This window comes from Misgurnus anguillicaudatus, chromosome 14, assembly GCF_027580225.2.
Source record: "Misgurnus anguillicaudatus chromosome 14, ASM2758022v2, whole genome shotgun sequence".
NCBI classification, from domain to species: domain Eukaryota; kingdom Metazoa; phylum Chordata; class Actinopteri; order Cypriniformes; family Cobitidae; genus Misgurnus; species Misgurnus anguillicaudatus.
In genome coordinates this window covers 6,529,449-6,554,923 of record NC_073350.2, presented here as the reverse complement: position 1 = coordinate 6,554,923, position 25,475 = coordinate 6,529,449, and the positions used below count along the sequence as shown (strand labels likewise).

General features: G+C 44.3%; 17 non-coding genes across 17 annotated transcripts; all 17 read left to right on the top strand.

Annotated features, from left to right (window-relative positions):
• Positions 1-1,741: 1,741 nt before the first annotated feature.
• On the top strand, positions 1,742-1,814 carry trnav-cac (transfer RNA valine (anticodon CAC)). The gene has a single exon. It is a non-coding gene; the product is annotated as a tRNA-Val (tRNA).
• Positions 1,815-2,607: 793 nt separating this feature from the next.
• On the top strand, positions 2,608-2,689 carry trnas-gcu (transfer RNA serine (anticodon GCU)). Its single transcript has one exon. It is a non-coding gene; the product is annotated as a tRNA-Ser (tRNA).
• Positions 2,690-3,998: 1,309 nt separating this feature from the next.
• On the top strand, positions 3,999-4,070 carry trnac-gca (transfer RNA cysteine (anticodon GCA)). Its single transcript has one exon. It is a non-coding gene; the product is annotated as a tRNA-Cys (tRNA).
• A 1,715-nt stretch (positions 4,071-5,785) lies between these two features.
• Positions 5,786-5,858, top strand: trnav-cac (transfer RNA valine (anticodon CAC)). The gene has a single exon. It is a non-coding gene; the product is annotated as a tRNA-Val (tRNA).
• Positions 5,859-6,651: 793 nt separating this feature from the next.
• On the top strand, positions 6,652-6,733 carry trnas-gcu (transfer RNA serine (anticodon GCU)). The gene has a single exon. It is a non-coding gene; the product is annotated as a tRNA-Ser (tRNA).
• Positions 6,734-8,041: 1,308 nt separating this feature from the next.
• Positions 8,042-8,113, top strand: trnac-gca (transfer RNA cysteine (anticodon GCA)). The gene has a single exon. It is a non-coding gene; the product is annotated as a tRNA-Cys (tRNA).
• A 657-nt stretch (positions 8,114-8,770) lies between these two features.
• On the top strand, positions 8,771-8,843 carry trnav-cac (transfer RNA valine (anticodon CAC)). Its single transcript has one exon. It is a non-coding gene; the product is annotated as a tRNA-Val (tRNA).
• Positions 8,844-9,636: 793 nt separating this feature from the next.
• trnas-gcu (transfer RNA serine (anticodon GCU)) lies at positions 9,637-9,718 on the top strand. The gene has a single exon. It is a non-coding gene; the product is annotated as a tRNA-Ser (tRNA).
• A 1,308-nt stretch (positions 9,719-11,026) lies between these two features.
• Positions 11,027-11,098, top strand: trnac-gca (transfer RNA cysteine (anticodon GCA)). The gene has a single exon. It is a non-coding gene; the product is annotated as a tRNA-Cys (tRNA).
• A 1,715-nt stretch (positions 11,099-12,813) lies between these two features.
• On the top strand, positions 12,814-12,886 carry trnav-cac (transfer RNA valine (anticodon CAC)). Its single transcript has one exon. It is a non-coding gene; the product is annotated as a tRNA-Val (tRNA).
• A 793-nt stretch (positions 12,887-13,679) lies between these two features.
• On the top strand, positions 13,680-13,761 carry trnas-gcu (transfer RNA serine (anticodon GCU)). The gene has a single exon. It is a non-coding gene; the product is annotated as a tRNA-Ser (tRNA).
• A 1,302-nt stretch (positions 13,762-15,063) lies between these two features.
• Positions 15,064-15,135, top strand: trnac-gca (transfer RNA cysteine (anticodon GCA)). Its single transcript has one exon. It is a non-coding gene; the product is annotated as a tRNA-Cys (tRNA).
• Positions 15,136-16,152: 1,017 nt separating this feature from the next.
• On the top strand, positions 16,153-16,225 carry trnav-cac (transfer RNA valine (anticodon CAC)). The gene has a single exon. It is a non-coding gene; the product is annotated as a tRNA-Val (tRNA).
• Positions 16,226-17,018: 793 nt separating this feature from the next.
• Positions 17,019-17,100, top strand: trnas-gcu (transfer RNA serine (anticodon GCU)). Its single transcript has one exon. It is a non-coding gene; the product is annotated as a tRNA-Ser (tRNA).
• Positions 17,101-18,402: 1,302 nt separating this feature from the next.
• Positions 18,403-18,474, top strand: trnac-gca (transfer RNA cysteine (anticodon GCA)). The gene has a single exon. It is a non-coding gene; the product is annotated as a tRNA-Cys (tRNA).
• A 1,017-nt stretch (positions 18,475-19,491) lies between these two features.
• trnav-cac (transfer RNA valine (anticodon CAC)) lies at positions 19,492-19,564 on the top strand. Its single transcript has one exon. It is a non-coding gene; the product is annotated as a tRNA-Val (tRNA).
• Positions 19,565-24,695: 5,131 nt separating this feature from the next.
• On the top strand, positions 24,696-24,768 carry trnav-cac (transfer RNA valine (anticodon CAC)). The gene has a single exon. It is a non-coding gene; the product is annotated as a tRNA-Val (tRNA).
• Positions 24,769-25,475: the final 707 nt, after the last annotated feature.

Genomic DNA, 25,475 nt, shown 5'->3' with positions numbered 1-25,475 from the left:
CCCCAAAGCCACCTTATTAAATGAGTCTCGCTTCAGTAAGTTTGTCACTCGGTACTTGGGTTCCAGTGGGTTGCATGGTGCCTTGTTTAGTGTACGTTGTAATGGTCAGCATTCTGGACTTTGAATCCAGTGATCCAAGTTCAATCTTGACGGAACCTTCTTAAGGTGGGAGTAGCTTACATAATGTTTCTACTGAATTGTGGTAGTGGGAATGGGCTTTCTGGAAACCACAAGCCTCAGATTTCCTCAGATAAATACCTCTCTAATTCACAACATTATGCGGCAAACGTTCCATGGTTTAATTTTTAGCGCTCTGGACATTGATTCCAGCAATGCGAGATCAAATCTCAGTACAACCTTCCTTTGTTCTCTTTGAATTTTATGTTGACCCAAGTTCCCATGGTGTTTCTGTTAGAACTATGAACTTCATGGCAAAACGTCTTGTAGTGGTTTTCATAGTGTAATGGTAAGCGCTTTGGCCTTTGAATGTAACAATCTGAGTTCAAATGTGATGTTGCTTCTGAGATGTGGCAACAGGAAAGGGCTCACTGGAAAGCAAGAGCATCAGACTTTCTCAAATAACTCTTCCAGTTTACTGCATGACATTATACGGCAAGCGGTGGCAAGATACTAATAACTTCAAGGATGTTACTGTTAGCACTCTGCATTTTGAATCCAGATTCTCAGGGGGGCACTTGAGTGTTGTCAGACTCTAAAGTCCATCCTACGTGCCTACTGTCTAGAAAGTGGTAAAGACTGGGCTGAGGGGTTGCCTTTGTTGATGTTCAGTGTAAGTGGACCAGTACAGTACAGGAATCATAACAACTGGAAACATAAGCGGAATGGTTGAAAGCGTACGTTGTCTCTACCACAATTTGTATAGGTCAGTGCTAGAGCATTTAACAGCAGATAGAGTCGCCCCACGTTCACTTGGACATTCTCACGTTGGCTTTAATTGCTGTGACGTATAACACGTGAAGCTTTTTCAATTCTTCAGTGTGGTGTCGGTTTCACGGGGGTATAGCTCAGTGGTAGAGCATTTGACTGAAGATCAAGAGGTCCCTGGTACAAATCCGGGTGCCCCCTTAGAGAAAGCCCACATGTTTGCAGCTTCTTGCGGTAGTTCGGCGTGCTAATGTGTCTGACGCAAAGTTCGTCCTGGAACATTCTAACGCAGGTGTAGGCAACGTCGTTCCTGGAGTGCCGCATTCCTGCAGAATTTGTCCTCAGCTCTTATCGTAGCTCTGTGGCTAATTAAGGTCTAAAGGGTCGGCTGAAAACTAGGTTTTACCAGGGTTGGAAACAAAATCTGCAGGACTGCAGCATTACAGGGCCGACGTTGCCCACCACGGTTGTAACGCTAAAGCCGGACATACACTGTGGGATTTAAGCACAATCGTGGCTAAATGCCAACGTACACTGAACTAGTAAATCCCATGCCATGTCAACCCATAGCTCACAAACTGTATGCTCACACTAAAGGTTCAGATCGGCGAGCTGCGACTTGACTGCTCGCACTTCACGTCTGAAATAAACACGCGAGACACCCAAACAGAAGTGCGTGGCTGTTTGCCTGTTTCAGAAGAAACATACATGCATTCCCATCAAATGCGTCGCCTTTCTCATACAGTATGTGCGGTTCCTTTAAACGACCGCTAGGGGTTTTCCCTTTAAAATGTGTGGCATACAGAGAAAATATGTGGCAGAATCTGTTCAAACAACCAGGGTACGTGACAGGCAGGTTTCTGTAGTGTAGTGGTTATCACGTTCGCCTCACACGCGAAAGGTCCTCGGTTCGAAACCAAGCAGAAACAACGCGTGCCTTTTGATACAAAGCCAGTCAAACTTATTTCGTGATGCATTTTACCGCTTGTGCCATGAAGCACTTTCAAAGTTACACACAGTGGTAGGTTTCCGCTTCACACGTGACGGGTGGCCTGTTCGCAAGCGTGCGAAAAGCATTGCCCCATTGGGGAGAGTTGCACAGAGAGAAAATGTGTGGCCGAATCAATCAAAACAAGCGAAGAATCCAAATGGGCAGGTTTCTGTGGTGTAGTGGTTAACACGCTCGCCTCACACGCGAAAGGTTCTGGGTTCCTCTGAAGTAAACACTTTGTTAGAGATGTGAAAGGGTTTAAGCCACATTGATTTAATTACGTGAACAGTTAAATCAGTTTGCGAACCCGATCGTCGGTTTGTGAGAGTTAAACTTACGGCGGGTGAGGGTTTTGAGGTTCAGTCTACATTACCCAGCAATTTGGCTGGGTATTTAGGCCAACGAAAACCTCTTGTTCTTTTTACGTAAAGTCTTGAATGGTTTTCGCCTTTTCATGTTTAAATCTGTTGAAAACAATTTTGAGAGAAAAAACCCTTTGCTTTAAAGGTCAGTCCTTTTTATGATTTCCAAACATGTCTAAGGCGATGGATTGCAAATCCACAGTTCTCTTAACGCCTTTACCTTCCATTAGGCTGAAATGAACGCTTTCTAAAAGATAGCGTTTCACTACCTCAACAGTTGAATCAACTTGACACAAGCTGCTATGTACTTGCTGGTCGGTTAGGATTAGGAAAATGCCGAAAGGTAGCGGTTCCGAGGACAGTCGACGCGACGAGGTGGCCGAGTGGTTAAGGCGGTGGACTGCTAATCCATTGTGCTCTGCACGCGTGGGTTTGAATCCCATCCTCGTCGCTTGCCGTTATGTGCTTGAGCTGCCTTTGGAATGCAACCTTGCTCTGGACGTTGGGTGTTTTTCTGCCACAGCTAGTGAATGTTTTCTCAGAGATACCAAGGCGTTTAAGCCACAATTTCAAACCCTCCTGCAAAAAACCTGTAATGCTGGAGGCCACAACTTTTGCGTGAAGCAGAACTCTGTCGCCTGACTCCAGTGATCCGGGTTCAAATCGTGGTGGAACTTATCTATTTGCAAAAGCGTGTGCAGAGCTAATTCTAGTTTTTGGCAGTGGTAAAGATCCCTTTGAAAAACCCCAAAGCCACCTTATTAAATGAGTCTCGCTTCAGTAAGTTTGTCACTCGGTACTTGGGTTCCAGTGGGTTGCATGGTGCCTTGTTTAGTGTACGTTGTAATGGTCAGCATTCTGGACTTTGAATCCAGTGATCCAAGTTCAATCTTGACGGAACCTTCTTAAGGTGGGAGTAGCTTACATAATGTTTCTACTGAATTGTGGTAGTGGGAATGGGCTTTCTGGAAACCACAAGCCTCAGATTTCCTCAGATAAATACCTCTCTAATTCACAACATTATGCGGCAAACGTTCCATGGTTTAATTTTTAGCGCTCTGGACATTGATTCCAGCAATGCGAGATCAAATCTCAGTACAACCTTCCTTTGTTCTCTTTGAATTTTATGTTGACCCAAGTTCCCATGGTGTTTCTGTTAGAACTATGAACTTCATGGCAAAACGTCTTGTAGTGGTTTTCATAGTGTAATGGTAAGCGCTTTGGCCTTTGAATGTAACAATCTGAGTTCAAATGTGATGTTGCTTCTGAGATGTGGCAACAGGAAAGGGCTCACTGGAAAGCAAGAGCATCAGACTTTCTCAAATAACTCTTCCAGTTTACTGCATGACATTATACGGCAAGCGGTGGCAAGATACTAATAACTTCAAGGATGTAACTGTTAGCACTCTGCATTTTGAATCCAGATTCTCAGGGGGGCACTTGAGTGTTGTCAGACTCTAAAGTCCATCCTACGTGCCTACTGTCTAGAAAGTGGTAAAGACTGGGCTGAGGGGTTGCCTTTGTTGATGTTCAGTGTAAGTGGACCAGTACTGTACAGGAATCATAACAACTGGAAACATAAGGGGAATGGTTGAAAGCGTACGTTGTCTCTACCACAATTTGTATAGGTCAGTGCTAGAGCATTTAACAGCAGATAGAGTCGCCCCACGTTCACTTGGACATTCTCACGTTGGCTTTAATTGCTGTGACGTATAACACGTGAAGCTTTTTCAATTCTTCAGTGTGGTGTCGGTTTCACAGGGGGTATAGCTCAGTGGTAGAGCATTTGACTGCAGATCAAGAGGTCCCCGGTTCAAATCCGTGTGCCCCCTTAGAGAAAGCCCACATGTTTGCAGCTTCTTGCGGTAGTTCGGCGTGCTAATGTGTCTGACGCAAAGTTCGTCCTGGAACATTCTAACGCAGGTGTAGGCAACGTCGTTCCTGGGGCCTCATTTATCAACATTGCGTAGAAAATGTTCTATATTTGTACCTACGAATGAAATTTAGAATGTGCCTAAGTACAAAAAAATCGGGATTTATCAAACGTGCGCACGTGGTTCGTACGCACATCAGTAAGTAATCCTTGATGATAAATCCCACTTGTTCTTAAGCACCATGCTCGTGCACGTTCATGTTCATTTGCATTTCGAAACGCCTCCAATGAACCATATATGGTGACAACACCTCCCGTTATAAGTCACGTGGTTGTGCTTTTTCCCTCATCGCAATAATGGCAAAGAGAGCATAAAAAAGAAACTTTACAGACGCAGAAATTGAGTTACTGGTGGATGAGGTTAAATCCTAATAACACATCCTGTTTGGTTCACTTAGTATGGGAGGAATGACTAACAAAAGAAAACAAATCTGCATGGGAACATGTTACAGTGAGTTTAATTCCGTTGGGTATGAGAACACTTTTAGAAATTAAAAAGTCGTTTGACATTAAATTATCAGCAAAAAAAAAACGCGTCACAGCACACCGACGTGAAACGAGTGCAACTGGAGGAGGACAGACAACTTTCCACCTTGGACAACAGCATATAACCAGCATCATTGGCGCGATCTTTGAAAACGCGCTACCGGCAGAATGGATTATTTGCCAAGTCTTCCAATAACGCAAGATAAGCCATTGCACTGTGTCAAGCATTTGACGGAGACTTCATTAATACAAATCACATGTGCTTTCACAGATACAGATACATATCACAAATAAATCATTATACTTATTTGCTGTTACCATACTGACATTAATCATTTTTAACACCTGCTTGTGGATAATAAATAGACACTTCTTTATACTCACTGGAACAGGGTCCTATATGTAGTATCGCTATTCTACCACTAGATGCTCTGCGTACGCATACTCAGAGGTGTGCGTATATTTACACACATTTCTAAGTATAAGTGCAATTTGATAAATTCCACACTTTGCGTAAAACTGTTCCTACGAACACTTTACGCACACTTCTGTGCGTACGCACGTTTGATAAATGAGGCCCCTGGAGTGCCGCATTCCTGCAGAATTTGTCCTCAGCTCTTATCGTAGCTCTGTGGCTATTTAAGGTCTAAAGGGTCGGCTGAAAACTAGGTTTTACCAGGGTTGGAAACAAAATCTGCAGGACTGCAGCATTACAGGGCCGACGTTGCCCACCACGGTTGTAACGCTAAAGCCGGACATACACTGTGGGATTTAAGCACAATCGTGGCTAAATGCCAACGTACACTGAACTAGTAAATCCCATGCCATGTCAACCCATAGCTCACAAACTGTATGCTCACACTAAAGGTTCAGATCGGCGAGCTGCGACTTGACTGCTCGCACTTCACGTCTGAAATAAACACGCGAGACACCCAAACACAGAAGTGCGTGGCTGTTTGCCTGTTTCAGAAGAAACATACATGCATTCCCATCAAATGCGTCGCCTTTCTCATACAGTATGTGCGGTTCCTTTAAACGACCGCTAGGGGTTTTCCCTTTAAAATGTGTGGCATACAGAGAAAATATGTGGCAGAATCTGTTCAAACAACCAGGGTACGTGACAGGCAGGTTTCTGTAGTGTAGTGGTTATCACGTTCGCCTCACACGCGAAAGGTCCTCGGTTCGAAACCGAGCAGAAACAACGCGTGCCTTTTGATACAAAGCCAGTCAAACTTATTTCGTGATGCATTTTACCGCTTGTGCCATGAAGCACTTTCAAAGTTACACACAGTGGTAGGTTTCCGCTTCACACGTGACAGGTGGCCTGTTCGCAAGCGTGCGAAAAGCATTGCCCCATTGGGGAGAGTTGCACAGAGAGAAAATGTGTGGCCGAATCAATCAAAACAAGCGAAGAATCCAAATGGGCAGGTTTCTGTGGTGTAGTGGTTAACACGCTCGCCTCACACGCGAAAGGTTCTGGGTTCCTCTGAAGTAAACACTTTGTTAGAGATGTGAAAGGGTTTAAGCCACATTGATTTAATTACGTGAACAGTTAAATCAGTTTGCGAACCCGATCGTCGGTTTGTGAGAGTTAAACTTACGGCGGGTGAGGGTTTTGAGGTTCAGTCTACATTACCCAGCAATTTGGCTGGGTATTTAGGCCAACGAAAACCTCTTGTTCTTTTTACGTAAAGTCTTGAATGGTTTTCGCCTTTTCATGTTTAAATCTGTTGAAAACAATTTTGAGAGAAAAAACCCTTTGCTTTAAAGGTCAGTCCTTTTTATGATTTCCAAACATGTCTAAGGCGATGGATTGCAAATCCACAGTTCTCTTAACGCCTTTACCTTCCATTAGGCTGAAATGAACGCTTTCTAAAAGATAGCGTTTCACTACCTCAACAGTTGAATCAACTTGACACAAGCTGCTATGTACTTGCTGGTCGGTTAGGATTAGGAAAATGCCGAAAGGTAGCGGTTCCGAGGACAGTCGACGCGACGAGGTGGCCGAGTGGTTAAGGCGATGTACTGCTAATCCATTGTGCTCTGCACGCGTGGGTTCGAATCCCATCCTCGTCGCTTGCCGTTACGTGCTTGAGCTGCCTTTGGAATGCAACCTTGCTCTGGACGTTGGGTGTTTTTCTGCCACAGCTAGTGAATGTTTTCTCAGAGATACCAAGGCGTTTAAGCCACAATTTCAAACCCTCCTGCAAAAAACCTGTAATGCTGGAGGCCACAACTTTTGCGTGAAGCAGAACTCTGTCGCCTGACTCCAGTGATCCGGGTTCAAATCGTGGTGGAACTTATCTATTTGCAAAAGCGTGTGCAGAGCTAATTCTAGTTTTTGGCAGTGGTAAAGATCCCTTTGAAAAACCCCAAAGCCACCTTATTAAATGAGTCTCGCTTCAGTAAGTTTGTCACTCGGTACTTGGGTTCCAGTGGGTTGCATGGTGCCTTGTTTAGTGTACGTTGTAATGGTCAGCATTCTGGACTTTGAATCCAGTGATCCAAGTTCAATCTTGACGGAACCTTGTTAAGGTGGGAGTAGCTTACATAATGTTTCTACTGAATTGTGGTAGTGGGAATGGGCTTTCTGGAAACCACAAGCCTCAGATTTCCTCAGATAAATACCTCTCTAATTCACAACATTATGCGGCAAACGTTCCATGGTTTAATTTTTAGCGCTCTGGACATTGATTCCAGCAATGCGAGATCAAATCTCAGTACAACCTTCCTTTGTTCTCTTTGAATTTTATGTTGACCCAAGTTCCCATGGTGTTTCTGTTAGAACTATGAACTTCATGGCAAAACGTCTTGTAGTGGTTTTCATAGTGTAATGGTAAGCGCTTTGGCCTTTGAATGTAACAATCTGAGTTCAAATGTGATGTTGCTTCTGAGATGTGGCAACAGGAAAGGGCTCACTGGAAAGCAAGAGCATCAGACTTTCTCAAATAACTCTTCCAGTTTACTGCATGACATTATACGGCAAGCGGTGGCAAGATACTAATAACTTCAAGGATGTTACTGTTAGCACTCTGCATTTTGAATCCAGATTCTCAGGGGGGCACTTGAGTGTTGTCAGACTCTAAAGTCCATCCTACGTGCCTACTGTCTAGAAAGTGGTAAAGACTGGGCTGAGGGGTTGCCTTTGTTGATGTTCAGTGTAAGTGGACCAGTACAGTACAGGAATCATAACAACTGGAAACATAAGCGGAATGGTTGAAAGCGTACGTTGTCTCTACCACAATTTGTATAGGTCAGTGCTAGAGCATTTAACAGCAGATAGAGTCGCCCCACGTTCACTTGGACATTCTCACGTTGGCTTTAATTGCTGTGACGTATAACACGTGAAGCTTTTTCAATTCTTCAGTGTGGTGTCGGTTTCACGGGGGTATAGCTCAGTGGTAGAGCATTTGACTGCAGATCAAGAGGTCCCCGGTTCAAATCCGTGTGCCCCCTTAGAGAAAGCCCACATGTTTGCAGCTTCTTGCGGTAGTTCGGCGTGCTAATGTGTCTGACGCAAAGTTCGTCCTGGAACATTCTAACGCAGGTGTAGGCAACGTCGTTCCTGGAGTGCCGCATTCCTGCAGAATTTGTCCTCAGCTCTTATCGTAGCTCTGTGGCTAATTAAGGTCTAAAGGGTCGGCTGAAAACTAGGTTTTACCAGGGTTGGAAACAAAATCTGCAGGACTGCAGCATTACAGGGCCGACGTTGCCCACCACGGTTGTAACGCTAAAGCCGGACATACACTGTGGGATTTAAGCACAATCGTGGCTAAATGCCAACGTACACTGAACTAGTAAATCCCATGCCATGTCAACCCATAGCTCACAAACTGTATGCTCACACTAAAGGTTCAGATCGGCGAGCTGCGACTTGACTGCTCGCACTTCACGTCTGAAATAAACACGCGAGACACCCAAACACAGAAGTGCGTGGCTGTTTGCCTGTTTCAGAAGAAACATACATGCATTCCCATCAAATGCGTCGCCTTTCTCATACAGTATGTGCGGTTCCTTTAAACGACCGCTAGGGGTTTTCCCTTTAAAATGTGTGGCATACAGAGAAAATATGTGGCAGAATCTGTTCAAACAACCAGGGTACGTGACAGGCAGGTTTCTGTAGTGTAGTGGTTATCACGTTCGCCTCACACGCGAAAGGTCCTCGGTTCGAAACCGAGCAGAAACAACGCGTGCCTTTTGATACAAAGCCAGTCAAACTTATTTCGTGATGCATTTTACCGCTTGTGCCATGAAGCACTTTCAAAGTTACACACAGTGGTAGGTTTCCGCTTCACACGTGACAGGTGGCCTGTTCGCAAGCGTGCGAAAAGCATTGCCCCATTGGGGAGAGTTGCACAGAGAGAAAATGTGTGGCCGAATCAATCAAAACAAGCGAAGAATCCAAATGGGCAGGTTTCTGTGGTGTAGTGGTTAACACGCTCGCCTCACACGCGAAAGGTTCTGGGTTCCTCTGAAGTAAACACTTTGTTAGAGATGTGAAAGGGTTTAAGCCACATTGATTTAATTACGTGAACAGTTAAATCAGTTTGCGAACCCGATCGTCGGTTTGTGAGAGTTAAACTTACGGCGGGTGAGGGTTTTGAGGTTCAGTCTACATTACCCAGCAATTTGGCTGGGTATTTAGGCCAACGAAAACCTCTTGTTCTTTTTACGTAAAGTCTTGAATGGTTTTCGCCTTTTCATGTTTAAATCTGTTGAAAACAATTTTGAGAGAAAAAACCCTTTGCTTTAAAGGTCAGTCCTTTTTATGATTTCCAAACATGTCTAAGGCGATGGATTGCAAATCCACAGTTCTCTTAACGCCTTTACCTTCCATTAGGCTGAAATGAACGCTTTCTAAAAGATAGCGTTTCACTACCTCAACAGTTGAATCAACTTGACACAAGCTGCTATGTACTTGCTGGTCGGTTAGGATTAGGAAAATGCCGAAAGGTAGCGGTTCCGAGGACAGTCGACGCGACGAGGTGGCCGAGTGGTTAAGGCGATGTACTGCTAATCCATTGTGCTCTGCACGCGTGGGTTCGAATCCCATCCTCGTCGCTTGCTGTTACGTGCTTGAGCTGCCTTTGGAATGCAACCTTGCTCTGGACGTTGGGTGTTTTTCTGCCACAGCTAGTGAATGTTTTCTCAGAGATACCAAGGCGTTTAAGCCACAATTTCAAACCCTCCTGCAAAAAATCTGTAATGCTGGAGGCCACAACTTTTGCGTGAAGCAGAACTCTGTCGCCTGACTCCAGTGATCCGGGTTCAAATCGTGGTGGAACTTATCTATTTGCAAAAGCGTGTGCAGAGCTAATTCTAGTTTTTGGCAGTGGTAAAGATCCCTTTGAAAAACCCCAAAGCCACCTTATTAAATGAGTCTCGCTTCAGTAAGTTTGTCACTCGGTACTTGGGTTCCAGTGGGTTGCATGGTGCCTTGTTTAGTGTACGTTGTAATGGTCAGCATTCTGGACTTTGAATCCAGTGATCCAAGTTCAATCTTGACGGAACCTTGTTAAGGTGGGAGTAGCTTACATAATGTTTCTACTGAATTGTGGTAGTGGGAATGGGCTTTCTGGAAACCACAAGCCTCAGATTTCCTCAGATAAATACCTCTCTAATTCACAACATTATGCGGCAAACGTTCCATGGTTTAATTTTTAGCGCTCTGGACATTGATTCCAGCAATGCGAGATCAAATCTCAGTACAACCTTCCTTTGTTCTCTTTGAATTTTATGTTGACCCAAGTTCCCATGGTGTTTCTGTTAGAACTATGAACTTCATGGCAAAACGTCTTGTAGTGGTTTTCATAGTGTAATGGTAAGCGCTTTGGCCTTTGAATGTAACAATCTGAGTTCAAATGTGATGTTGCTTCTGAGATGTGGCAACAGGAAAGGGCTCACTGGAAAGCAAGAGCATCAGACTTTCTCAAATAACTCTTCCAGTTTACTGCATGACATTATACGGCAAGCGGTGGCAAGATACTAATAACTTCAAGGATGTTACTGTTAGCACTCTGCATTTTGAATCCAGATTCTCAGGGGGGCACTTGAGTGTTGTCAGACTCTAAAGTCCATCCTACGTGCCTACTGTCTAGAAAGTGGTAAAGACTGGGCTGAGGGGTTGCCTTTGTTGATGTTCAGTGTAAGTGGACCAGTACAGTACAGGAATCATAACAACTGGAAACATAAGCGGAATGGTTGAAAGCGTACGTTGTCTCTACCACAATTTGTATAGGTCAGTGCTAGAGCATTTAACAGCAGATAGAGTCGCCCCACGTTCACTTGGACATTCTCACGTTGGCTTTAATTGCTGTGACGTATAACACGTGAAGCTTTTTCAATTCTTCAGTGGGGTGTCGGTTTCACGGGGGTATAGCTCAGTGGTAGAGCATTTGACTGCAGATCAAGAGGTCCCCGGTTCAAATCCGGGTGCCCCCTTAGAGAAAGCCCACATGTTTGCAGCTTCTTGCGGTAGTTCGGCGTGCTAATGTGTCTGACGCAAAGTTCGTCCTGGAACATTCTAACGCAGGTGTAGGCAACGTCGTTCCTGGGGCCTCATTTATCAACATTGCGTAGAAAATGTTCTATATTTGTACCTACGAATGAAATTTAGAATGTGCCTAAGTACAAAAAAATCGGGATTTATCAAACGTGCGCACGTGGTTCGTACGCACATCAGTAAGTAATCCTTGATGATAAATCCCACTTGTTCTTAAGCACCATGCTCGTGCACGTTCATGTTCATTTGCATTTCGAAACGCCTCCAATGAACCATATATGGTGACAACACCTCCCGTTATAAGTCACGTGGTTGTGCTTTTTCCCTCATCGCAATAATGGCAAAGAGAGCATAAAAGAGAAACTTTACAGACGCAGAAATTGAGTTACTGGTGGATGAGGTTAAATCCTAATAACACATCCTGTTTGGTTCACTTAGTATGGGAGGAATGACTAACAAAAGAAAACAAATCTGCATGGGAACATGTTACAGTGAGTTTAATTCCGTTGGGTATGAGAACACTTTTAGAAATTAAAAAGTCGTTTGACATTAAATTATCAGCAAAAAAAAAACGCGTCACAGCACACCGACGTGAAACGAGTGCAACTGGAGGAGGACAGACAACTTTCCACCTTGGACAACAGCATATAACCAGCATCATTGGCGCGATCTTTGAAAACGCGCTACCGGCAGAATGGATTATTTGCCAAGTCTTCCAATAACGCAAGATAAGCCATTGCACTGTGTCAAGCATTTGACGGAGACTTCATTAATACAAATCACATGTGCTTTCACAGATACAGATACATATCACAAATAAATCATTATACTTATTTGCTGTTACCATACTGACATTAATCATTTTTAACACCTGCTTGTGGATAATAAATAGACACTTCTTTATACTCACTGGAACAGGGTCCTATATGTAGTATCGCTATTCTACCACTAGATGCTCTGCGTACGCATACTCAGAGGTGTGCGTATATTTACACACATTTCTAAGTATAAGTGCAATTTGATAAATTCCACACTTTGCGTAAAACTGTTCCTACGAACACTTTACGCACACTTCTGTGCGTACGCACGTTTGATAAATGAGGCCCCTGGAGTGCCGCATTCCTGCAGAATTTGTCCTCAGCTCTTATCGTAGCTCTGTGGCTATTTAAGGTCTAAAGGGTCGGCTGAAAACTAGGTTTTACCAGGGTTGGAAACAAAATCTGCAGGACTGCAGCATTACAGGGCCGACATTGCCCACCACGGTTGTAACGCTAAAGCCGGACATACACTGTGGGATTTAAGCACAATCGTGGCTAAATGCCAACGTACACTGAACTAGTAAATCCCATGCCATGTCAACCCATAGCTCACAAACTGTATGCTCACACTAAAGGTTCAGATCGGCGAGCTGCGACTTGACTGCTCGCACTTCACGTCTGAAATAAACACGCGAGACACCCAAACACAGAAGTGCGTGGCTGTTTGCCTGTTTCAGAAGAAACATACATGCATTCCCATCAAATGCGTCGCCTTTCTCATACAGTATGTGCGGTTCCTTTAAACGACCGCTAGGGGTTTTCCCTTTAAAATGTGTGGCATACAGAGAAAATATGTGGCAGAATCTGTTCAAACAACCAGGGTACGTGACAGGCAGGTTTCTGTAGTGTAGTGGTTATCACGTTCGCCTCACACGCGAAAGGTCCTCGGTTCGAAACCGAGCAGAAACAACGTGTGCCTTTTGATACAAAGCCAGTCAAACTTATTTCGTGATGCATTTTACCGCTTGTGCCATGAAGCACTTTCAAAGTTACACACAGTGGTAGGTTTCCGCTTCACACGTGACAGGTGGCCTGTTTGCAAGCGTGCGAAAAGCATTGCCCCATTGGGGAGAGTTGCACAGAGAGAAAATGTGTGGCCGAATCAATCAAAACAAGCGAAGAATCCAAATGGGCAGGTTTCTGTGGTGTAGTGGTTAACACGCTCGCCTCACACGCGAAAGGTTCTGGGTTCCTCTGAAGTAAACACTTTGTTAGAGATGTGAAAGGGTTTAAGCCACATTGATTTAATTACGTGAACAGTTAAATCAGTTTGCGAACCCGATCGTCGGTTTGTGAGAGTTAAACTTACGGCGGGTGAGGGTTTTGAGGTTCAGTCTACATTACCCAGCAATTTGGCTGGGTATTTAGGCCAACGAAAACCTCTTGTTCTTTTTACGTAAAGTCTTGAATGGTTTTCGCCTTTTCATGTTTAAATCTGTTGAAAACAATTTTGAGAGAAAAAACCCTTTGCTTTAAAGGTCAGTCCTTTTTATGATTTCCAAACATGTCTAAGGCGATGGATTGCAAATCCACAGTTCTCTTAACGCCTTTACCTTCCATTAGGCTGAAATGAACGCTTTCTAAAAGATAGCGTTTCACTACCTCAACAGTTGAATCAATTTGACACAAGCTGCTATGTACTTGCTGGTCGGTTAGGATTAGGAAAATGCCGAAAGGTAGCGGTTCCGAGGACAGTCGACGCGACGAGGTGGCCGAGTGGTTAAGGCGATGTACTGCTAATCCATTGTGCTCTGCACGCGTGGGTTCGAATCCCATCCTCGTCGCTTGCCGTTACGTGCTCGAGCTCCTTTTGGAATGCAACCTTGCTCTGGACGTTGGGTGTTTTTCTGCCACAGCTAGTGAATGTTTTCTCAGAGATACCAAGGCGTTTAAGCCACAATTTCAAACCCTCCTGCAAAAAATCTGTAATGCTGGAGGCCACAACTTTTGCGTGAAGCAGAACTCTGTCGCCTGACTCCAGTGATCCGGGTTCAAATCGTGGTGGAACTTATCTATTTGCAAAAGCGTGTGCAGAGCTAATTCTAGTTTTTGGCAGTGGTAAAGATCCCTTTGAAAAACCCCAAAGCCACCTTATTAAATGAGTCTTGCTTCAGTAAGTTTGTCACTCGGTACTTGGGTTCCAGTGGGTTGCATGGTGCCTTGTTTAGTGTACGTTGTAATGGTCAGCATTCTGGACTTTGAATCCAGTGATCCAAGTTCAATCTTGACGGAACCTTGTTAAGGTGGGAGTAGCTTACATAAAGTTTCTACTGAATTGTGGTAGTGGGCTTTCTGGAAACCACAAGCCTCAGATTTCCTCAGATAAATACCTCTCTAATTCACAACATTATGCGGCAAACGTTCCATGGTTTAATTTTTAGCGCTCTGGACATTGATTCCAGCAATGCGAGATCAAATCTCAGTACAACCTTCCTTTGTTCTCTTTGAATTTTATGTTGACCCAAGTTCCCATGGTGTTTCTGTTAGAACTATGAACTTCATGGCAAAACGTCTTGTAGTGGTTCTCATAGTGTAATGGTAAGTGCTTTGGCCTTTGAATGTACCAATCTGAGTTCAAATGTGATGTTGCTTCTGAGATGTGGCAACAGGAAAGGGCTCACTGGAAAGCAAGAGCATCAGACTTTCTCAAATAACTCTTCCAGTTTACTGCATGACATTATACGGCAAGCGGTGGCAAGATAATAATAACTTCAAGGATGTTACTGTTAGCACTCTGCATTTTGAATCCAGATTCTCAGGGGGGCACTTGAGTGTTGTCAGACTCTAAAGTCCATCCTACGTGCCTACTGTCTAGAAAGTGGTAAAGACTGGGCTGAGGGGTTGCCTTTGTTGATGTTCAGTGTAAGTGGACCAGTACAGTACAGGAATCATAACAACTGGAAACATAAGCGGAATGGTTGAAAGCGTACGTTGTCTCTACCACAATTTGTATAGGTCAGTGCTAGAGCATTTAACAGCAGATAGAGTCGCCCCACGTTCACTTGGACATTCTCACGTTGGCTTTAATTGCTGTGACGTATAACACGTGAAGCTTTTTCAATTCTTCAGCGTGGTGTCGGTTTCACGGGGGTATAGCTCAGTGGTAGAGCATTTGACTGCAGATCAAGAGGTCCCCGGTTCAAATCCAGGTGCCCCCTTAGAGAGAGCCCACATGTTTGCAGCTTCTTGCGGTAGTTCGGCGTGCTAATGTGTCTGACGCAAAGTTCGTCCTGGAACATTCTAACGCAGGTGTAGGCAACGTCGTTCCTGGAGGGCCGCATTCCTGCAGAATTTGTCCTCAGCTCTTATCGTAGCTCTGTGGCTAATTAAGGTCTAAAGGCCGGGATACACTGCACGATAATTGGCTGTGATCGTGGCTCTCCATCGGTGGTCCTATGTCGTACAGTGAGAGAGGTTCAAAGACGGCCGTTTTCCCGGTCTTGCGTCCAAAGATAGCCTACGATAATTTTCTGGCAGTGTCAGAAATTCGGCATGATCACCGCACAGTGTGTTTGCTGCTACGACCTGCGCGCCAGTATTTGTTTACCACGAGCGCATGCTGGTGACGTTGCGCAACGTGTGACGCAGCCGCCGAAGCTTCCGTGTCATCATCGTACAGTCTACATGCCTCTCGTACCCGAGTTGATCTTATAAGAGGACAAAAATCGTGCAGTGTATTCCGGCCTTAAAGGGTCGGCTGAAAACTACAAAACTAGGTTTTACCAGGGTTGGAAACAAAATCTGCAGGACTGCACCATTACAGGGCCGACGTTGCCCACCACGGTTGTAACGCTAAAGCCGGACATACACTGTGGGATTTAAGCACAATCGTGGCTAAATGCCAACGTACACTGAACTAGTAAATCCCATGCCATGTCAACCCATAGCTCACGAACTGTATGCTCACACTAAAGGTTCAGATCGGCGAGCTGCGACTTGACTGCTCGCACTTCACGTCTGAAATAAACACGCGAGACACCCAAACACAGAAGTGCGTAGCTGTTTGCCTGTTTCAGAAGAAACATACATGCATTCCCATCAAATGCGTCGCCTTTCTCATACAGTATGTGCGGTTCCTTTAAACGACCGCTAGGGGTTTTCCCTTTAAAATGTGTGGCATACAGAGAAAATATGTGGCAGAATCTGTTCAAACAACCAGGGTACGTGACAGGCAGGTTTCTGTAGTGTAGTGGTTATCACGTTCGCCTCACACGCGAAAGGTCCTCGGTTCGAAACCGAGCAGAAACAACGTGTGCCTTTTGATACAAAGCCAGTCAAACTTATTTCATGATGCATTTTTCCGCTTGTGCCATGAGGCACTTTCAAAGTTACACACAGTGGTAGGTTTCCGCCTCACACGTGACAGGTGGACTGTTCGCAAGCGTGCGAAAAGCATTGCCCCTTTGGGGAGAGTTGCACAGAGAGAAAATGTGTGGCCGAATCAATCAAAACAAGCGAAGAATCCAAATGGGCAGGTTTCTGTGGTGTAGTGGTTAACACGCTCGCCTCACACGCGAAAGGTTCTGGGTTCCTCTGAAGTAAACACTTTGTTAGAGATGTGAAAGGGTTTAAGCCACATTGATTTAATTACGTGAACAGTTAAATCAGTTTGCGAACCCGATCGTCGGTTTGTGAGAGTTAAACTTACGGCGGGTGAGGGTTTTGAGGTTCAGTCTACATTACCCAGCAATTTGGCTGGGTATTTAGGCCAACGAAAACCTCTTGTTCTTTTTACGTAAAGTCTTGAATGGTTTTCGCCTTTTCATGTTTAAATCTGTTGAAAACAATTTTGAGAGAAAAAACCCTTTGCTTTAAAGGTCAGTCCTTTTTATGATTTCCAAACATGTCTAAGGCGATGGATTGCAAATCCACAGTTCTCTTAACGCCTTTACCTTCCATTAGGCTGAAATGAACGCTTTCTAAAAGATAGCGTTTCACTACCTCAACAGTTGAATCAATTTGACACAAGCTGCTATGTACTTGCTGGTCGGTTAGGATTAGGAAAATGCCGAAAGGTAGCGGTTCCGAGGACAGTCGACGCGACGAGGTGGCCGAGTGGTTAAGGCGATGTACTGCTAATCCATTGTGCTCTGCACGCGTGGGTTCGAATCCCATCCTCGTCGCTTGCCGTTACGTGCTCGAGCTCCTTTTGGAATGCAACCTTGCTCTGGACGTTGGGTGTTTTTCTGCCACAGCTAGTGAATGTTTTCTCAGAGATACCAAGGCGTTTAAGCCACAATTTCAAACCCTCCTGCAAAAAATCTGTAATGCTGGAGGCCACAACTTTTGCGTGAAGCAGAACTCTGTCGCCTGACTCCAGTGATCCGGGTTCAAATCGTGGTGGAACTTATCTATTTGCAAAAGCGTGTGCAGAGCTAATTCTAGTTTTTGGCAGTGGTAAAGATCCCTTTGAAAAACCCCAAAGCCACCTTATTAAATGAGTCTCGCTTCAGTAAGTTTGTCACTCGGTACTTGGGTTCCAGTGGGTTGCATGGTGCCTTGTTTAGTGTACGTTGTAATGGTCAGCATTCTGGACTTTGAATCCAGTGATCCAAGTTCAATCTTGACGGAACCTTGTTAAGGTGGGAGTAGCTTACATAAAGTTTCTACTGAATTGTGGTAGTGGGCTTTCTGGAAACCACAAGCCTCAGATTTCCTCAGATAAATACCTCTCTAATTCACAACATTATGCGGCAAACGTTCCATGGTTTAATTTTTAGCGCTCTGGACATTGATTCCAGCAATGCGAGATCAAATCTCAGTACAACCTTCCTTTGTTCTCTTTGAATTTTATGTTGACCCAAGTTCCCATGGTGTTTCTGTTAGAACTATGAACTTCATGGCAAAACGTCTTGTAGTGGTTCTCATAGTGTAATGGTAAGTGCTTTGGCCTTTGAATGTACCAATCTGAGTTCAAATGTGATGTTGCTTCTGAGATGTGGCAACAGGAAAGGGCTCACTGGAAAGCAAGAGCATCAGACTTTCTCAAATAACTCTTCCAGTTTACTGCATGACATTATACGGCAAGCGGTGGCAAGATAATAATAACTTCAAGGATGTTACTGTTAGCACTCTGCATTTTGAATCCAGATTCTCAGGGGGGCACTTGAGTGTTGTCAGACTCTAAAGTCCATCCTACGTGCCTACTGTCTAGAAAGTGGTAAAGACTGGGCTGAGGGGTTGCCTTTGTTGATGTTCAGTGTAAGTGGACCAGTACAGTACAGGAATCATAACAACTGGAAACATAAGCGGAATGGTTGAAAGCGTACGTTGTCTCTACCACAATTTGTATAGGTCAGTGCTAGAGCATTTAACAGCAGATAGAGTCGCCCCACGTTCACTTGGACATTCTCACGTTGGCTTTAATTGCTGTGACGTATAACACGTGAAGCTTTTTCAATTCTTCAGCGTGGTGTCGGTTTCACGGGGGTATAGCTCAGTGGTAGAGCATTTGACTGCAGATCAAGAGGTCCCCGGTTCAAATCCAGGTGCCCCCTTAGAGAGAGCCCACATGTTTGCAGCTTCTTGCGGTAGTTCGGCGTGCTAATGTGTCTGACGCAAAGTTCGTCCTGGAACATTCTAACGCAGGTGTAGGCAACGTCGTTCCTGGAGGGCCGCATTCCTGCAGAATTTGTCCTCAGCTCTTATCGTAGCTCTGTGGCTAATTAAGGTCTAAAGGCCGGGATACACTGCACGATAATTGGCTGTGATCGTGGCTCTCCATCGGTGGTCCTATGTCGTACAGTGAGAGAGGTTCAAAGACGGCCGTTTTCCCGGTCTTGCGTCCAAAGATAGCCTACGATAGTTTTCTGGCAGTGTCAGAAATTCGGCATGATCACCGCACAGTGTGTTTGCTGCTACGACCTGCGCGCCAGTATTTGTTTACCACGAGCGCATGCTGGTGACGTTGCGCAACGTGTGACGCAGCCGCCGAAGCTTCCGTGTCATCATCGTACAGTCTACATGCCTCTCGTACCCGAGTTGATCTTATAAGAGGACAAAAATCGTGCAGTGTATTCCGGCCTTAAAGGGTCGGCTGAAAACTACAAAACTAGGTTTTACCAGGGTTGGAAACAAAATCTGCAGGACTGCAGCATTACAGGGCCGACGTTGCCCACCACGGTTGTAACGCTAAAGCCGGACATACACTGTGGGATTTAAGCACAATCGTGGCTAAATGCCAACGTACACTGAACTAGTAAATCCCATGCCATGTCAACCCATAGCTCACGAACTGTATGCTCACACTAAAGGTTCAGATCGGCGAGCTGCGACTTGACTGCTCGCACTTCACGTCTGAAATAAACACGCGAGACACCCAAACACAGAAGTGCGTAGCTGTTTGCCTGTTTCAGAAGAAACATACATGCATTCCCATCAAATGCGTCGCCTTTCTCATACAGTATGTGCGGTTCCTTTAAACGACCGCTAGGGGTTTTCCCTTTAAAATGTGTGGCATACAGAGAAAATATGTGGCAGAATCTGTTCAAACAACCAGGGTACGTGACAGGCAGGTTTCTGTAGTGTAGTGGTTATCACGTTCGCCTCACACGCGAAAGGTCCTCGGTTCGAAACCGAGCAGAAACAACGTGTGCCTTTTGATACAAAGCCAGTCAAACTTATTTCATGATGCATTTTTCCGCTTGTGCCATGAGGCACTTTCAAAGTTACACACAGTGGTAGGTTTCCGCCTCACACGTGACAGGTGGACTGTTCGCAAGCGTGCGAAAAGCATTGCCCCTTTGGGGAGAGTTGCACAGAGAGAAAATGTGTGGCCGAATCAATCAAAACAAGCGAAGAATCCAAATGGGCAGGTTTCTGTGGTGTAGTGGTTAACACGCTCGCCTCACACGCGAAAGGTTCTGGGTTCCTCTGAAGTAAACACTTTGTTAGAGATGTGAAAGGGTTTAAGCCACATTGATTTAATTACGTGAACAGTTAAATCAGTTTGCGAACCCGATCGTCGGTTTGTGAGAGTTAAACTTACGGCGGGTGAGGGTTTTGAGGTTCAGTCTACATTACCCAGCAATTTGGCTGGGTATTTAGGCCAACGAAAACCTCTTGTTCTTTTTACGTAAAGTCTTGAATGGTTTTCGCCTTTTCATGTTTAAATCTGTTGAAAACAATTTTGAGAGAAAAAACCCTTTGCTTTAAAGGTCAGTCCTTTTTATGATTTCCAAACATGTCTAAGGCGATGGATTGCAAATCCACAGTTCTCTTAACGCCTTTACCTTCCATTAGGCTGAAATGAACGCTTTCTAAAAGATAGCGTTTCACTACCTCAACAGTTGAATCAACTTGACACAAGCTGCTATGTACTTGCTGGTCGGTTAGGATTAGGAAAATGCCGAAAGGTAGCGGTTCCGAGGACAGTCGACGCGACGAGGTGGACGAGTACCCACCAGTGTCTGGACTGCCTCCGAGGTCCTAACATCCGAACGAGGTCTGAACCAGCTCCTAACCAGGTCCGAACACATTCCTAACGAGATCAAAGAATTTCAAACGAGGTCCTAACACAGGTCCGGACAGTGACGTAGTTGTTGTGACGCGGGAGGGGGTGTGGTTATCGCTTTAGCGTGGCGGCCATTTTTTCACCGCATCAACTCAAAACACGGGATTAAGGTTTGGAAAATGTATTAATACTCATAAAAGCAACACTCATAAAACACAAATCAATAAACGATTTCATCTCCTGTCCCGTTAGCATGGTATTCAAATTGTATTTCAACGTTCTTATTACGTGGCCGCTTATAATAACCATCATTAATAGATGGTAAATTGATTGTTAATTAATCTTTAATTAACGTTAACTGTCATTTAACTGTTAGCAAACAGTCTTTTTACTGTAAACAAACAATGAAATTATAATTAATAATGTTTACTGATTATAAGTTGTGCTGTAAATTAACAGTTACAGTTATATTCCTCATATAATGTATAAGGTAACTTATCAGGTAATGGTTAACAATGTGTGTAAACCTTCAAGAAACCATCAGGCGGACCAGATATTCCTAACACTTTGTTAAGGGTAACTAGTAGTTGGTTTGTAAAGTTATGTGTCTATAAACATTATCTGGGTGGTTATTATAAGGTTGCAACAGATTTCTATAATACCTTGTGAAATAGTTAATAAATACTTTGTAAACCATTTATAAACATTATTTTACCAGAAGGAGGCAGAGGAACATACTTTTAAACATACATTTATTTGTTTATTTGCCATATAAACTGTCGATTTCTCGGGAAAAGCCATAAGATGTGTAATAGTTGTGCCAAGTTTCATCCCCTCCGGTAATGGAGCCTGGTTATGTGTTTGAGCAGAGCGAACAGATGTGCCCAGATGTGTTAATTTATTATATAGTACCTTTTAAATAACATATATAGTACCTTTTAAAACATACATTTTCAAATTGCTTCACAACAACTATAAAACAATCATGCAAAGCATACCTACCTACCTACATAACATACACACATACACACATACAAGTATAATCTCCTCTGCTCTGTTTGTCTGTCTACACACATAGCCTAGCTTGACCTTAACTTATTTTTTGTTTAATGTTTGCAGATGACTAAGACAGGAAAGCCAGATAGTTACTGGAGGGACATCTGCTTCAAATATGCTCGGGGCCAATACCACTTTTCAACTGGCAAACGGCCAGGGGCCAAGAAATGAAAAAAGGCCTTGAAGAGAATTGATGCTTGCCCCCTGCAGAGCCATTCTACCAAGGATCTGTTTGGGAGAAGTCTTCGGTGCTCCTGTGGGTTCCATAAGGTAGGTGAAACTATTTACTAATTTATTGTTTGTGGTTTGTTTGGTTGTTTTTTCCTCTGGTGGGCTTCAGTGATTTTGCAGTAATGCCTGTTTATAAAGCCTGTTTGCTTTTTGTCTTTTTTCTAATTTTTTCTTTAATTGACATTGTCTGAATAAACATTATTTTACATATTGTTCTATTTTTAAAGCTGCATTGTGTAAGAACTTCTCCCATCTAGCTGTGAAATTCTATTCCAACTGAATATTACTTTCTAGCCCTCAGCCCAATTCCGAGCGTGTTTTCACTCCTACGGTGGCCGTTTCATGCCAGGATTAACATGGCTTCCAGTACTACGACTTTGTCCAGTGTGAGTGTAGTATAACAGTGCGAAAGGCGCAGCGAAAGTATTTCAAAGATGAAGGCGCAACATGTATTCAACCATTTGAGGGACTCGCCCGTATGTATTCTGAATAGCAGATTCTACACTTACGAGAATACTTTGATTAGTAGGTGGAAGTAATGACACATGAATGAGCACATATTTTTGAAAGAACAAAGGGGTTTTTGCTAAGAATTAACATAATCTAGGTTTAAAGGAAAATTCCAGTGTTTAGCACATTGAGTCTCTTTTCTGGTTTGTTTTGGATGAACTAGAGTGGTGGATACCGAAATTTTGACAATGCCAAATAAAAAACACCACAGAAACTGTATTTCGCTACGTTACTTGTTTTGCAACATTAACAAAAAAGTGAAAAAGTCGAGACAGGACCAATCTTCAAAATTTCTTTGTCAACCACTCTAGGTCATCCAAAACAAACCAGAAAAGAGACTCAAAGTGCTAAATACCGGAATTTTCCTTTAAGTCATGATAGTCATTGTAGCATCCCTTACGAAAATAAACCATTTTATTGTGGTAAAAGTGTATTAAGTGTGTTTTTTTGGTGTATTGATTACTATCAGCAAAACCATGGTTTTACTACAGTAACCATGTTTTTTTTTGTTTTAACTGTAGTAAAACCATGTTTAATTTTCGTAAGGGATGTGGATTTATTTATTGAACAATATATATATATCTGTACAATTCTGGAGAAAACTAGTAGTGTAGGATTCTTTATTAGTGTATGGCCCTCTTTTTGTACTCCTCCCCAGCCAGCAGATCTGTCATCAGGCGCTGGGTCCAGTGAGGCAGGAGTAGTTGAGACGGAGGCAGGGCGAGTCCAAGTCAGCATGGAGGTAGGGAGAGGAGGCATGGAGACACGTAGAGGAGACACAGAGGCAGGGAGAGTTCAAGACAACACAGAGGCAGCAAGAGGAGACACAGAGGCAGGGGGAGTTCAAGACAACACAGTGGCAGCGAGAGGACACACAGAGGCAGGAGGAGTCCGAGACCACACAGAGGCAGGGAGAGGAGACACAGAGGCAGGGGCATCAGTGGCAGGACAGAAAGTGCAGTGCTACAAGTGCAACCAGCTTGTGGAGGGAGACAAATTTTCAGAGCACCTGTCTGACCACCATGTGGAGGAGATGTGTGACACCTGTGGGGTCAAGGTGCAGGGTACTCTTGGTCTTTTGAATCACATCCAAACGGCTCACTATACAGCATTTATTATGCCATCACCGCAAAAGCCAGCCCCGAAAAACTACAAAAGCACTACCACCACAAAAGTTCTACCATCAAAGACAACGCCATCTCTGCTCCCTCCTTCAAGTAGCTCTGCCACACCACACCACACTGCAACTCCACCAACTTTAAAACCAACTTCAATCAATTGGAAAGGTTTTCTTCCTGAGCAGTTTCGGAGAGTAGTCCAGGAAGCAGATCAGGTGTGGATTTCCAAATGCCTATATGAGCCTACAGGCCAGCTGAAACAAAAAATCCAAGTCTGCTGGTTTCACCCCCCACTGGAGCCCCAACCATCTCCTCCTGAGCCTGGGTGGTACTACCGGCAGAGGATGTTCATCTGGGCACCAATGAGGATGTGGGGAATTCTTTTAAAATGCCCAAAATGTTCCCAGAAAATGAACAGCTCCGGGATCTACAGAAAGATAAAGGAGGTAATTGATGTGGATAGCCGCTACTACCTAGTGGGAGGGGACTATCCACGTTGCAGCAAGTGCTCTCAGCCGGTCTGCCCATGGAGCCAGGATATTCTCTCCCAGGTGGATGTGGCACACAGGAGCATGTTCCCCGCTGTCCTCACAACACAGCTGGCTCTGGACAGGAAATGCATGACTTTCCTGAAGCCCAGGACCATTGGTAACAGTTCCTCCTACTTCCAGTCTGCAATAGAGGAAGCGCACAGCGAGGAGTGGGCTCGGCAGACCATCAGCTACCTCTCAGACTGTGAGCGTCATAAGAAGATGGCTACCTTCGTCCCCTCTGCAGCTGTATATCTTCCTCCACCACCCTTCAGGCCCCTTCCACTTGCTCAATGGTTTGAGACGGTCCATTCCAATGAAATCCTCAGCCATGTGGATGAAATGAAGGGAGTGATCACTTCTACCTATGGTAGAATTCTTAAAATGGATTCAACAAAGAAGGTTAGGGTTTCAACAGTAAAAAAGTATATAAAATAAAATATGTATAATTACAACAAAAGAGGAAATTGGTTTACTTCTTAGTGCTTGTGTTTGTTTTACAGATCACCAAAAAGCTGGCTGGCAAGATCGGGGACAGTGCTGCATGGATGACAAACATCGGCAACGAGTTTGGCCAGGTGTTGAACTCTGTCTGTTCTGACGACAGATGAAGGTGCAGGGTTGGAAGAGTTGTGCCAAGGCATCGTCACTCGGTACAAGAATGCGGGCCAAGCTGAACCTGAGGTCATCTATGTCGACCGGGATTGCTGCAGCCAGTCAGGTGGGTGAAAATCTCTCTCTCTCTCTCTCTCTCTATCTCTCTCTCTCTCTCTCTCTGTCTCTGTCTCTCTCTGTCTCTCTCTCTCTGTTCAAACAACCAGGTTTCTGTAGTGTAGTGGTTATCACGTTCGCCTCACACGCGAAAGGTCCTCGGTTCGAAACCGGGCAGAAACAAAGCGTGCCTTTTGATACAAAGCCAGTCAAATTTATTTCGTGATGCACTTTACCGCTTGTGCCATGAAGCACTTTCAAAGTTACACACAGTGGTAGGTTTCCGCCCCACACGTGACAGGTGGACTGTTCGCAAGCGTGCGAAAAGCATTGCCCCTTTGGGGAGAGTTGCACAAAGAGAAAATGTGTGGCCGAATCAATCAAAACAAGTGAAGAATCCAAATGGGCAGATTTCTGTGGTGTAGTGGTTAACACACTCGCCTCGCCTGGATTGTTTTGTCGGATACGGAGCGAGTGAAACCAAAACTGAAACTAAATGAGCAATCACACATACTATGGAGTTTTAACATGGGTGTACAGCCCAGGGTGAATATTTTACTGGAAATCAACAATCATGGATCATTCTCTTCCATGAAAGCCATTGTAAACATCTGAGAATATATTAACATTTCTCAGATTTATTGCTTTTGTGGACTACAAATGCAAGTTGTTGTCATACTGGGATTGATTGGCAAAGATAATTTACAAACAGACTGATGGACTTGAGACAAAAATTTTTAAACAAAGGTATGTTGTCCCGTTTTAATTTTTCAATATCTCTCTATACAGGGTATTCATTGATGTCACTTTTCCAAGTGACCACGCTGGAACGCCCTATTGAGTGTCAAACGTTCAACAAAATGGCTGGTTTTCATAGCGGCTGCTGCGAA